At 50.5% G+C, this 11,287-nt stretch overlaps 1 protein-coding gene across 2 annotated transcripts in view; it reads left to right on the top strand.

Annotated features, from left to right (window-relative positions):
* The first annotated feature begins 2,717 nt into the window (after positions 1–2,717).
* Positions 2,718–11,287, top strand: part of ELAVL1 (ELAV like RNA binding protein 1) — a 41,393-nt gene continuing 32,823 nt past the window's right edge. For both annotated transcript variants that reach the window (XM_063160791.1, XM_063160790.1), the window contains exon 1: positions 2,718–2,783. The gene's annotated coding sequence lies outside the window, so the exon portion shown is untranslated. The remainder of the gene's footprint in view (positions 2,784–11,287) is intronic.

The raw sequence follows: 11,287 nt of genomic DNA, 5'->3' as shown, positions 1-11,287 counted from the left end.
CACTTGGCTCGTTCAGCTGCAGCCCAGGAGACTGAGGGGAGGCTCCTCGGGGGCTGCAGCTCCTCCCCAGGGCAGGCACAGGGGCAGGGGCTGAGCTCTGCTCTGGCACAGGGACAGGAGCCCAGCAAGGGCTGCAGCTGTGCCAGGCCTTGGCATGGAGCTCAGGGCAAGGTTCTGCCCCCCGAGGCTGCTGGGCACTGCCCAGGCTGCCCAGGGAATGGTGCCAAGGCTGCCAGAGCTGCAGGAGCTCCCGGGGCTGCTCAGGGTGGGGCTGTTGGGGTGCCTGGGCAGGGACAGGGGCTGGGATCAATGATCCCTGAGGGTCCCTTCCAATCCAGGACATTGTGATTTTATGATTCTGTGTTTATTCACAGCCTGGTACGACCATTTGTCCTTATGGTGCTGCTTCCACCCATCAATTCCCACTGCACATTTCCCTCCTGTGTCAGAACCACGTTCACCAAGAGCTTTCTGGGTCACCCTGTTTTCGTTGAGCTTTTTTCGTGTTTCAAGATATCCCAAGAAATGGCATGATCGAAAATACCTGTGGCATTCATCTTGCACTATCTTGAGATGATTTCAGACATGACACTTGGCTTTACCTTGCTGAAGTTCCACATTATCATGAAACCTTCAGGGTGATGTTTTCATATTGAATTTAAACACTATAACAGACCATTAATATATAGCAAAAAGCATAATAACAAAAAGAGATAATTCCTTTTAAAACTGACACACTGTTTCAAAGGACACCTTTTAATTGCCAGCACATCTTAAATAAGTATTTATGGTGATAGATGAAATTATGAGTTTGCAAATACCCTGTCAAAAGATAAAGGCATCAACACTTTGTGCAGTGTTGTGCTCATGGCCTCAATTTTTGAAGATTTGAGATCCACCTCATGTCCAAGAATGAGATTGTTAATTAAAACCTGGATGATACAAGGAAAACATCAAATTTACAGTAAAAGAAAGCTGCCACTGATGTGAATGACAATATTGTGATTTTGGGGCTGGCAGGATGAGCAAATAACAGATGCACAAACATCTTTAATGTTTTATGAGGCCTTGAAGGATATTTCCAAACCTGTCAGGCTTGGAATTTTCATGTGAGGATTCCCCATCTGGCACTAAGAGCTATTGTAGAGAGGAAAAGCAAATGGCAATGTTTTTAACATTGCTCTTAATCTAACATCCTCAGTGGGCTCTTGATGGAGCTGAACATTAGGATCTCTGTCACGCTGTGCCCATTTGCCTATGGCAGAGGCTGGGCTGTCCCTGGCTGTCGCATGTGGAAGACTGGGACATGGCCCAATGTAACAGAGCCACTTGAAGGGGTTTCTGGGCAGTTTAACCAGAAAACATCAGTGCAACCATGTTGGGAATTTACCAGACAAGGTCTTGATAGAAGCCACATCAGGATAGGCAGAGAAAGATAATTGTATTTTCATTGCCACGTATAATACATGTGCCTCGTATTCCAGTAGACAGAGTATTTCCATGTGTGTGCACAGAAATACCAAAGAACACTAACTCCTGTCTTGCTGCAATTCCCATCCTTCAGGTGAAATCTCACTCTTCTAGACTCAAGAAAGGAGCTAGAGGAGGAGAAATTTGATTTTCTGGTATGTCACTCAACTAAGTAAAACTCAAATGATGAGTTTTCTGTGAATGAAAAGGAACATCATGTATTGTAATGCAGAAGTATTCTGATTTTTCGTCCCCAAAGTTGAGCACCTTAACACAGGATTTACAGACCTGAAGCTTACATGTCACACAGTAAGCTTGCTACTTTGTACTGGAGTATTATTATTATTGCAGAGTACTCTTGGCAATGACAAAAGTACTTCTTTTTCTGTAGAATAGTGGAATTTTGCTCTCACAGATGTCTCCTGTTCAGGGAAAATAGGTGCAGATACAAAGGGATGCCCTTGGCTACGAAAAGTGAAAACGGAAGAGGGAAAACTCTTGGCCAGCTGGTCCCTTCAGGGCGCTGCAGAATTTGTCAGAGCACAGCGAAACGCTGGCCACCAGTTTCTCTGACAGATCATCATTTGCATCTCATTTACACAGGAAGCATTTAATCTCCTAGCCGGCATTCCCGCGGGTTGTGCCCGTGGAGATTCCCCGTGCCCGGGCTCCGGCTGCCGCTGGCCCTCGGCCGAGGAGAGCCTCGGTTACCGGGAGCGCTGCCCGCGGCCCAGGGCTGCCGTGCTCCATCTTCCACACTAGCCTGGCTCCCCGGCACAGGGCACCACTCGCGTTTCTCCCGCTCCAAGAGCCCGGCCGGCCACAGGAGGCACGTTCCCCTCCGCGCTCCTCTCCACAGAGCAGCCGGACCCGCGGCCGGGGCGCACCGGCCCTTCCCGAAGCCCCGGGCCGCCCCGGGGAGACCACTCTGATTGCGCTGCGGGGCCCCTCCACCCCTGGCGCTGCCCGTTCCGCGGTGCGGCAGCAGCCACGCTCCCCGGCCCCGCTCCCCGGCCCTGCTCTCGCTCCCCGCTCCCCGGCCCGGCTCGCACTCCCGGCCCTGCTCTCGCTCCTCGCTCCCCGCTCCCCGCACCCGGCCCCGCTCCCCTCCCCCCGGCGCGCGGCAGGCTCCGCCCCCGGCCGCACTTGACGGACGGGCGGAGGAGCCAATGGCGCGCGGGGCACGTGCGCGTGGCAGCCAATGGGTGTCGGCGGGCGGCGCGGGGGCGGGGCCGTGGCGCTGGAGCGGCTCGTTGTGCGCTGCGGACCGATCGCCTCCCGCTGCCCGGGCCCGGCCGCCGCCGCCGCCGCAGGTGAGGCCGCGCGCGGGCCGCGGCGTTGCGCCTGAACAGCGCCGGCGGCACCCGCGGGGTCGGCGCGGAAAGGAACGGGCGACGAGGACCGGGCGGGCGGGCCGAGGCCTGGGCCTGGCAGGGTAGCCCGGCCTGTGGGGGGAGGGGCCGCAGGGCAGCGCGGGCCCGGGGCGGCGGGCGGGCGGCGGGGTCGCGGCCTGCGGGGCCCGCGGGGCCGGATGGGGCACGGGCAGGGAGCGGGTCCCGAGGCCGCCGCGCTTGCGGCGGGAAGGCCGCGGGTCGCGGTGCCGCGATGCGTCTCAGGGCCTTTCTCCGTCCGGTTAATGGCCTCATCTTTCATGTTTATTTTTCCCGTGTCTGTGCGGACGCAGCTTTTAAATCTCCCACGTTGGTTAGGGCTGGCACGTCGTTGTTGACTGGCGGTACCCGAGGGTCCGTGCCAGCGCGGTCGGCGCCGGTTGGCAGCGGGGCCGGTGCTGGTGTGGCGAGTGCTCGGGGCCGCCGGAATCGGGGCTAAAGCTGCAGCCGCTGCTGTTTGTGCTCCTGGAGCAATTCCGTGCCGAGCGTTTGCTCGGGTTTAGCGGCTGGAGGAGGCAGGGCTGTCCTGGGGCGCTTTCTCTCAGTGGGACAGCCGTGGGGAGCCGTGCTCCTGCCGGGCTCTGCGCCGCTGCGAGTGCGGGAGCGTTTGTTGGGCACAGAGTTGTATCCGAGACTTGTTGGGAAAGGAAGCGCGGTTTGTTTCATAAGGATTTGCACCGGGATCCTGTGGTCACTTAATGAGGCATCTGTGGAAAACAAAAGAGGAAAGAGTTGGGACGGGTAGGGATTAATTCCTTTTGTTAACGCCTGTTGTTGTTATATTTGATCATTTTTTGAGGTGTTGGTAGTTTTGTTCGTTTTACTCTCTGATGGTGGGTGTTGACTGCTCGTGTTGCTCGGCTCTTACCTCTTTACGAGTTGTTGTTTCCCTGTACTCCTGTTTTTACCACTTTTTTTTTTTTCTGGAGCCGTGTGAAAGCCGTTCTGTGCCTTGTTACATTGCAACTAGGGTGATGCACATGTTCCATAGTCTTTATCAAACCTGTAGAGTTGATGGGATTTCTTAGATTCCTCTTGACTCCTGGGTTATGTCTGTGTGTGTGATGAATAATAAAATCAAGAGTCCTGAGCCTGGAAGTCTGTGCTGCATGAGATGTTCCTGTGAGTGTCCTGTTTTGTTCTGAAGCAGAGTAACTGTGTATATAATGATCCCGGTGCTCCTGTGGTTTCCATTATTCAGGGTGTTCAGCGGTCAGGAGTCACAGCTGTGGTTGCGGGAGGCTCTTTCCAGGCCTGACTGGAATATGGACAGGAACACCTTAAGCTGGTATGATTGTTCAGTGTGTTGTGCAGTGAGTTTGTAGCCCTGCTGTGGGTGGTTCTGCGGGACCAGGTGAACTCCTCAGGGATTGTCTTGTGTGGTACCAAGTTTGTGAAAACAGCAGCAGCAGTAAGCACAGGCTGAATGGAAATGTGAATGTTGTGTGTAGCAGCTTACTTATCTGTGTTTGTTGAACAGTGTTTGGTGCTGACATGAACCTAATGGGAAATGTGCTCTGTGCTCTGGATTCAAGCACTATTTTCTTGCTGTTTCTTGAATGTTCTATCACTTTTTTTTCTTCTGGAAAAAGCCCTCCTTGTCTTGACCTGAGACATGCCATTTTACTTTCAGAGTCCATCTCTTTCAGCTGTTGTACCAGCCTACTTTCTCTCTTGAAGCTTTGGTCTCTGTCTTGTTTCTTGCTTATTTGTTGTGAGCTCTCTGAATTGATTCCCAGGGTTACTGGCTGTCACTGACCACATGTGGATAAGCTGCCTGTGAAGTTGGTAGACTTTTAGTCACCAAGTTTAGAAAGCTCAAACTCACTATGTATTTAGACTTCAAGAAGAAGTTCAGAGAAGCTGTTCTTTCTGCATTCCAGGTATTTTAGAAGCGGCTTGGAAGGCATTTAGGGAGAATGACAGGAAAGGTGATAAATTTTGACTTGTGCTGAAAATGATCAGGGCACTTCTGTCTGATGAGCAGTTCTGTATTCAGGCACCTGCAAGCTTCAAACTGCTGGCCTAAATGATCCATTTGAGTATACAACCTCGTTATATGTAGGTGATGTATGCAAAAATAGATTCTAATTTTTTTTTTTTTCTGAGGAGATAGGGTGGAAATAAGCTGTACTGAGAAGGCAGAGATGTTTTTCATATGTGTGGGTTTGCTGCCTTCAGGGTTTTTTTTTGTTTGTTTTTAAAATTAGTAGCAGTAGTATAATACTACAAAGGTATAATTTTCCTATCTCCTACTGCTTTCATGGCCTCCATGTAGGAACACAGCAGCAAACTACAGTGTCTCACCAGGCCCTCAGAGATGGATTTCCAGCTAGTTGCTTTGTGCTGCTGAACAAGTTAGATGCTGTCTTTCCCTCCTGCTATTACTTGTGTTCCTGCCCCATCAAGGTGAAAGTCTCTGAAGATGGGTCAGTGTTATCCAAGGTTGGATCAATGTGTGGAGCAGCTGTTGTCAGAAAGTGTCTGGAATCTACAGTTCTTATGGCCACTTCTCATCTCCTGCCCTCTCCCTCAGAAAGGAATCATTCCCTCACAGCACAGTTGTCTCCAGATGTCTTTTGTGTAGGTGAAAAATTGCCAAAGGCAGTTTATGGACAATCTGACACTGTCTAGAAAAAGCAAGATAATAAATTATTTCTTTATTTGAAAGATCTGTTTATCATAAATCTGTGGTTTTTTTAATACCAGTGCAGAAGGTGAGATAGTCCAGGCTGTGCAAAGTTCTTCTCTGTCTCTTCCCTGCATAGGGGATTGCTGGTGTTAACTGGCAGCATCTTTGAGCCAGGGGCAGCAGCTGTGGAATCCCAGAATGGCTGGAGCTGGGAGGGACCTTAGAGACCATTTCATTCCACCCTGTGCCATGGCAGGGACACCTCCCACTGTCCCAGGCTGCTCCCAGCCCTGCCCAGCCTGGCCTTGGGCACTGCCAGGGATCCAGGGGCAGCCACAGCTGCTCTGGGAAATCCATTCCAGGGATGGATTCCACAATTGCTGATTCCCAATCTCCCACCCAGCCCTGCCCTGTGGCAGTGGGAGCCATTCCCTGTGTCCTGTCCCTGCAGGCCTTGTCCCCAGTCCCTCTGCAGCTCTCCTGGAGCCCCTTCAGGCCCCAAAAGGGGCTCTGAGGTGTCCCTGGAGCCTTCTCCTGTCCAGGTGAGCAGGCCCAGCTGTGCCAGGCTGGCTCAGAGCAGCGGGGCTCCAGCCCTGGCAGCATCTCCGTGGCTCCTCTGGTCCCACTCCAGCAGCTCCATGTCTTTCCTGTGCTGGGAAGTGCAGTGTGATGTGAAACTCTGAGCAGGGCCTGGCATCCTCTCTCTGTCAGGGCTGGCTGTTAACCTGGGGAGATGGGGAATGTGGATCTGGCCGCAGATGTTCGGTGTCTCAGCCACACGTTCCTGATTGCCCTCGTTGCTCCTGCTCAGGCTGAGGGGCCCCAGTCCCTGCTGGGTGTTGGACCAGCAGTGCATGGTGATTACAGCCAGCCTGTATCTGATTTCTGACAGCATCCCAATGATGATTAATTTTGTTCCTAGCAATTGAGTGCAGTTCATCAGACTGGTAAAGTAAGGTCATTGCTCTGAAGAATGCAGCTTATCGTTCAAATGCTTTTGTCTCTGAATGACAATATAAGCATTGACAAAAACACCTTGATGATGTTATTATATGAACATGAATAAAAACAACTAAGGGAGGCATTTAAAACCCTTTCAGACAAATCTGATTGCTAAAACTGCTTTGCTGAAATATTAAAATTATGACAGTTGAGATTTGTTAGACCAAAAATATGCTCAAAACTAAGTTTATGCCTAGTGTTTTTAAAACAACATTAAAAAAAAAGCTTAAAATATGTTGTACTGAAATGAGTGATTCAGCATATGGAAATAGAATTTGTGGAAATGCAGCAGCAGATTTTAGTAATGGCTGCTTGTGGTGCTGAGCTATTTTTACTGGCAAAAGTGTTGGAATCTTAGGTGCAGTCAAGCTGAGGAGAACAAGGGTAGTGTCCTTGTTTCAGGTGTGCAAAGGGGAAAAGAATCAAAGAGATGAGATCTGTTACCTCTGGAAAACCCAAAGGATAGGCAAGTAGAAAGGGTTTGCTTTTTTCCCTCATACACTGTATAAATGCTGTTCTTGAATTTAAGAGACAATCTGGATTTTGTGATTTCTCCTCCCCCCAAATGGCTTTTGATGTTTGGTCAGGATTTGAGGGGAATTTGAAGGGATAGTGCACAAATGTGTGGTGAATCAAATACCAGCAGGGCACTGTCCTTGTCCTGTGGTCTGTGTGTTCATGGAGAGCTCTTTGCTTGTGGGGTGCAATATGCAGAGCTATTGGGGCCATGATAAGAGTTTGTATAAAGAATAAAAGGTGTTTTCTTGTAGATTGTGGGGAAAGGCTCTGTGATGTAGAGAGGTCTGGATTAGGTAAAGGAGAGAGATGTGTTCTGGCTGTGGAGCACTAGGAAACTTTTTCTTCCTTGGGAGGCAGGTGGGCCTAGGGGAAGGTTTTCTGCTGGTGTGGCTCTCCAGGCAAAAACTATTCTGTTCCTTACACCAATTTCAGAGAAGACAGTATGTTGCTTTTTCTTCCCCCAGTTATGTTGACATTAAACTCTTCCTTCTCTGGACTGCTTCACTTCTCAACCCTGGTATGAATCTGCCTGCAGAGCAAGTTTTTGCATGACAATACTGTGTTGGATAGTTCTTCAAAACTGTTTTCCTGAAGCAGTTTAAATTAATTGAGGCTCTTCAGGCCCTTATATGTGTGGCATTGGTTTTGACATGTGTTCCAGCCTGGACATCTCAGCACCTCTGCACCTGCCTTCTGCATTGGTTTGGCACTTGCCTGGATGTAGTAGTGTTCTTTTTGTTCTGTTTCAGGTGTGGTCTCCAAGGAACAGCTCAGCAGCTTAAGACAAGATTGTTGCCTTGTAGTCAGCCATGACTCTGGGGGGGAGGTATGTCAACAAAAATCTGTGTGGTGGAGAAGCAGAAGGGCTCCAGTAGCCTTGGGGTTCTGCTGGAGAAGCAGAAGGGCTCCAGTAGCCTTGAAGTTCTGCTTCAAGCACCCCATTTAGATTCTTAAGTCCCCAGGCAGAGCTCAAGAATGAGCCTATGAGACTGAAGTGCAAGTTGATGAAAGTGCTCATGGGCAGAGCTCTGCAGCATCACTGGTCTCAGGGCTCCTGTTCGTTTACCACTGACACAACCAACAAGGAGATTTCACCAGTTCAGGGACTCTGTCAGGCACTGTCCACTGGAGCCCCTCCTGTATGGAGTGTCCTGGGTGATCCTGACTTGCCCTTCATGGCAAAGAAAGATTGAGGTTTTGGGTGAGTAGCTGGGTCAGCAGCTCCAGGTCTGCATGGTGTAAGGACCATGCTGTGCTCACTGTGGCCCATTCCCAGTGCTCCAGTCAAGGTGCCATGAGCTCTGTGCCACAGAAATCATTGATCCAGGAAGAATTTCCCATCTTAAGTTCTGCACTAGCTGATCCATCATGCATCCGACCTGAAGAGCTGCCTCCATCTCTGGGGACCCCAGCAGAAGAAAGACATGGACCAGTTGGAGTGAGACCATGGAGCCATGGAAGTGCTCTGAGAGCTGGAGCCTCTCTGCTCTGGAGCCAGCCTGGCACAGCTGGGCCTGCTCACCTGGACAGGAGAAGGCTCCAGGGAGACCTCAGAGCCCCTTTTGGGGCCTGAAGGGGCTCCAGGAGAGCTGCAGAGGGACTGGGGACAAGGCCTGCAGGGACAGGACACAGGGAATGGCTCCCACTGCCACAGGGCAGGGCTGGGTGGGAGATTGGGAATCAGCAATTGTGGAATCCATCCCTGGAATGGATTTCCCAGAGCAGCTGTGAGTGCCCCTGGATCCCTGGCAGTGCCCAAGGCCAGGCTGGGCAGGGCTTGGAGCAGCCTGGGACAGTGGGAGGTGTCTCTGCCATGGCAGGGGGTGGAATTAACTGGTCTCTAAGGTTCCTTCCAACCCAGCTATCCTGGGATTCTGTAAGCATCTATTTAGGTGTCTACATATGAATTTGTGACCTCAGTAGTGGTCTGGTGCCTTTTTAGTCCTGTGGACAAGATGAAGGTGGACAAAGCCTCTTGCCTGATGTTGAAGGCAGACAGTTTTTGCCAGTGTTCTCATTTCACATGATCTCCACAGTTCCAAATGTGTCTCCCTTCTTAGCAAACATCTTGCAGTGAAACAATTAATAGCAGTGATTGCTAGAATTCTGGATGGAGGTACAGAGTATCATTGGGAAAAAAAAAATTATTGTCTGTTGCCAGAACCATTAAACCTGTGTGACCTGGTGTGCTTTTGTGAGAGGGTGATTGTTGTGGTCAGTGCAACATTTCTGCAAATTATGCTCATGAGAGCTTTTCAATCCAGTCCTGGGAATGCTGGCCTGGCTGAGGATGCCTGAGCAGTTGTTGGCACAGGTGGTGAAGTGTTATCTGTGTGGATTCAAGCACCTCCACAATTAGTGGAAGATTCAGGTGCAGCACATGTGGTTCCGTTTATTGCTTTGTGCATTTTAATTTTGGGGCATCTTTCCCAAGGAAGAAGGTGGCTGCTGCCTTTCCAAACAAGCTGCTGTAGCATTTTGGTTATTTTAAAAAATTGTCATTTTGGGAAGTGCAGTGCAGTGGAACCTAGTCTTAAAGTTTTAGTTTTTTGGGACGTAGAAATGAAGGCTTGTTTTGGAAAGGTTACAAACTAGCAGTCTCTTTTCAGTCAGCCTTCCCAAATGGAGCTGTTGGGCCTTCTTGCCATCATTGACCTGTGCACTGGGAATATAAATGCATCCAGTCTTTTGATTTATGGCATTGTGGATTGACAAACATCGGTTAACCAAGTTCTCACTTGCAAATAAGTGTATAGGCCTGGTTCTCAAATCTGGAATATTCACTGATAGAAATGGATTGTTATCTCTTTGGTAGAGAAAGATCAGGACATTCCCTCAGCGTATTTCAGTGAGAGCAGAATAAAAATTTGTTTTCCAGTGTAGCATTACTTGTTTTATCCATCCTATCTTACAGCTCCTTTTCTTTTTGGAAATCTTTTCAGTATGCAGAGGTTACAATTCTTCAGGGGCTCTTTTTAACTTTGCTGGCACGAGGAACTGTTCGCCTGTTGAGGAATACACCTGGTGCAGGTTGGCAGCAGCAGTGTGAGCTGCAGGTTCTTCAACTCTGACAGACTTGGGGCCATGACCATTTTCCTGGGGAGCCCCTTCCAGAACCTTTTCCTAATGTGCAACCTAAACCTCCCCTGACACATTGAGAAGACCCTGGACTAAACATCAGCATCAGGATGGGCACAGCCTGGAGGGGCTTTGTCTGGGGTCCCCCCCAGGGCACCAGCTCAGCTGTTCTGTGTCCCTGCACCACAAAGGAACTGGGACTGTGCTGTGGGAACCTGGTGAGCTGGTGAGAGGAGCTGGTGTGACTGGGGGCCCGTGGGGTGTGCGGGGACCCACACGGGGCCCGTGGGGTGTGCAGGGAGGGACCCACACGGGGCCCGTGGGGTGTGCAGGGACCCACACGGGGCCCGTGGGGTGTGCAGGGACCCACACGGGGCCTGTGGGGTCACTGGAGCCTCTGCTGCCAAGGGGCTGTGACCCCAGCAGTGCCAGTGTGCTGACAGTGGCACCCTCAGAGTGGCATCAGACCGGTGGAATGATGCAGTTTCCTTAACACCTCACCAGCAGAGGACATGGTGCCCACTGACTTCCAGGCTGGCTGGACAGTGTTAGTCCTGCAGCCAATTGTGGAAGTGCTCAGCGAGAGCTTTGGAAGAAAGAAGCATCTTCTCTCTCAGCACTCTGCTCCTCTAGCTCTTCACTGTGCCCTTATATGCTTGGTTCCTGGTGTCCCGTGGAAACCTTTGCCAGGCCTGTATGCAAGGGCTTCCTGTGTTTGCTTTCTAAAAGCCTGGAGAAAAGCAGGTGGAAGCTTCCTTCCCACCTTCTGATGGCTCTGAATCAGCACTGCCCCAGGCACTGCTTGAGTATCCTGGGAGGTGCAGACTGGGAGCACTGCAGAGGGTTAGAGGTTGTGGGACAATGATGGAAAGTCAGCGGCCACTTGCCAAGCTCTTGGCAATTCTACTTTATGCCAGATATAAGTGTGGTAACTTGCCATCCTGGTGTGCTGGGAAGTTTTCTCCACTTGGTCGTTTTCTCTGCACTGTGGTGCCTCCTTTTCAGACAGCACAGTGCAGAGAAATTAAAAAAACCCCAAAACCCCAATCTTTTCTGTTCTTGAAATCAGTAGAATATAGCAATTTCTTAATCTCAGCAGCAGGAAGGATTTATATCATAAATAAATGGCAATACAGGGCAAAGTTGGTTAAAATGAAGGAAATGTTAATTTTTTCCTCTTATAGCTGGAAAAATC

Source organism: Melospiza melodia, chromosome 7 (assembly GCF_035770615.1).
Source record: "Melospiza melodia melodia isolate bMelMel2 chromosome 7, bMelMel2.pri, whole genome shotgun sequence".
Lineage (NCBI taxonomy): Eukaryota > Metazoa > Chordata > Aves > Passeriformes > Passerellidae > Melospiza > Melospiza melodia.
The sequence above is the reverse complement of the archived record's forward strand: the minus strand, read 5'-3'. Positions and strand labels throughout refer to the sequence as shown.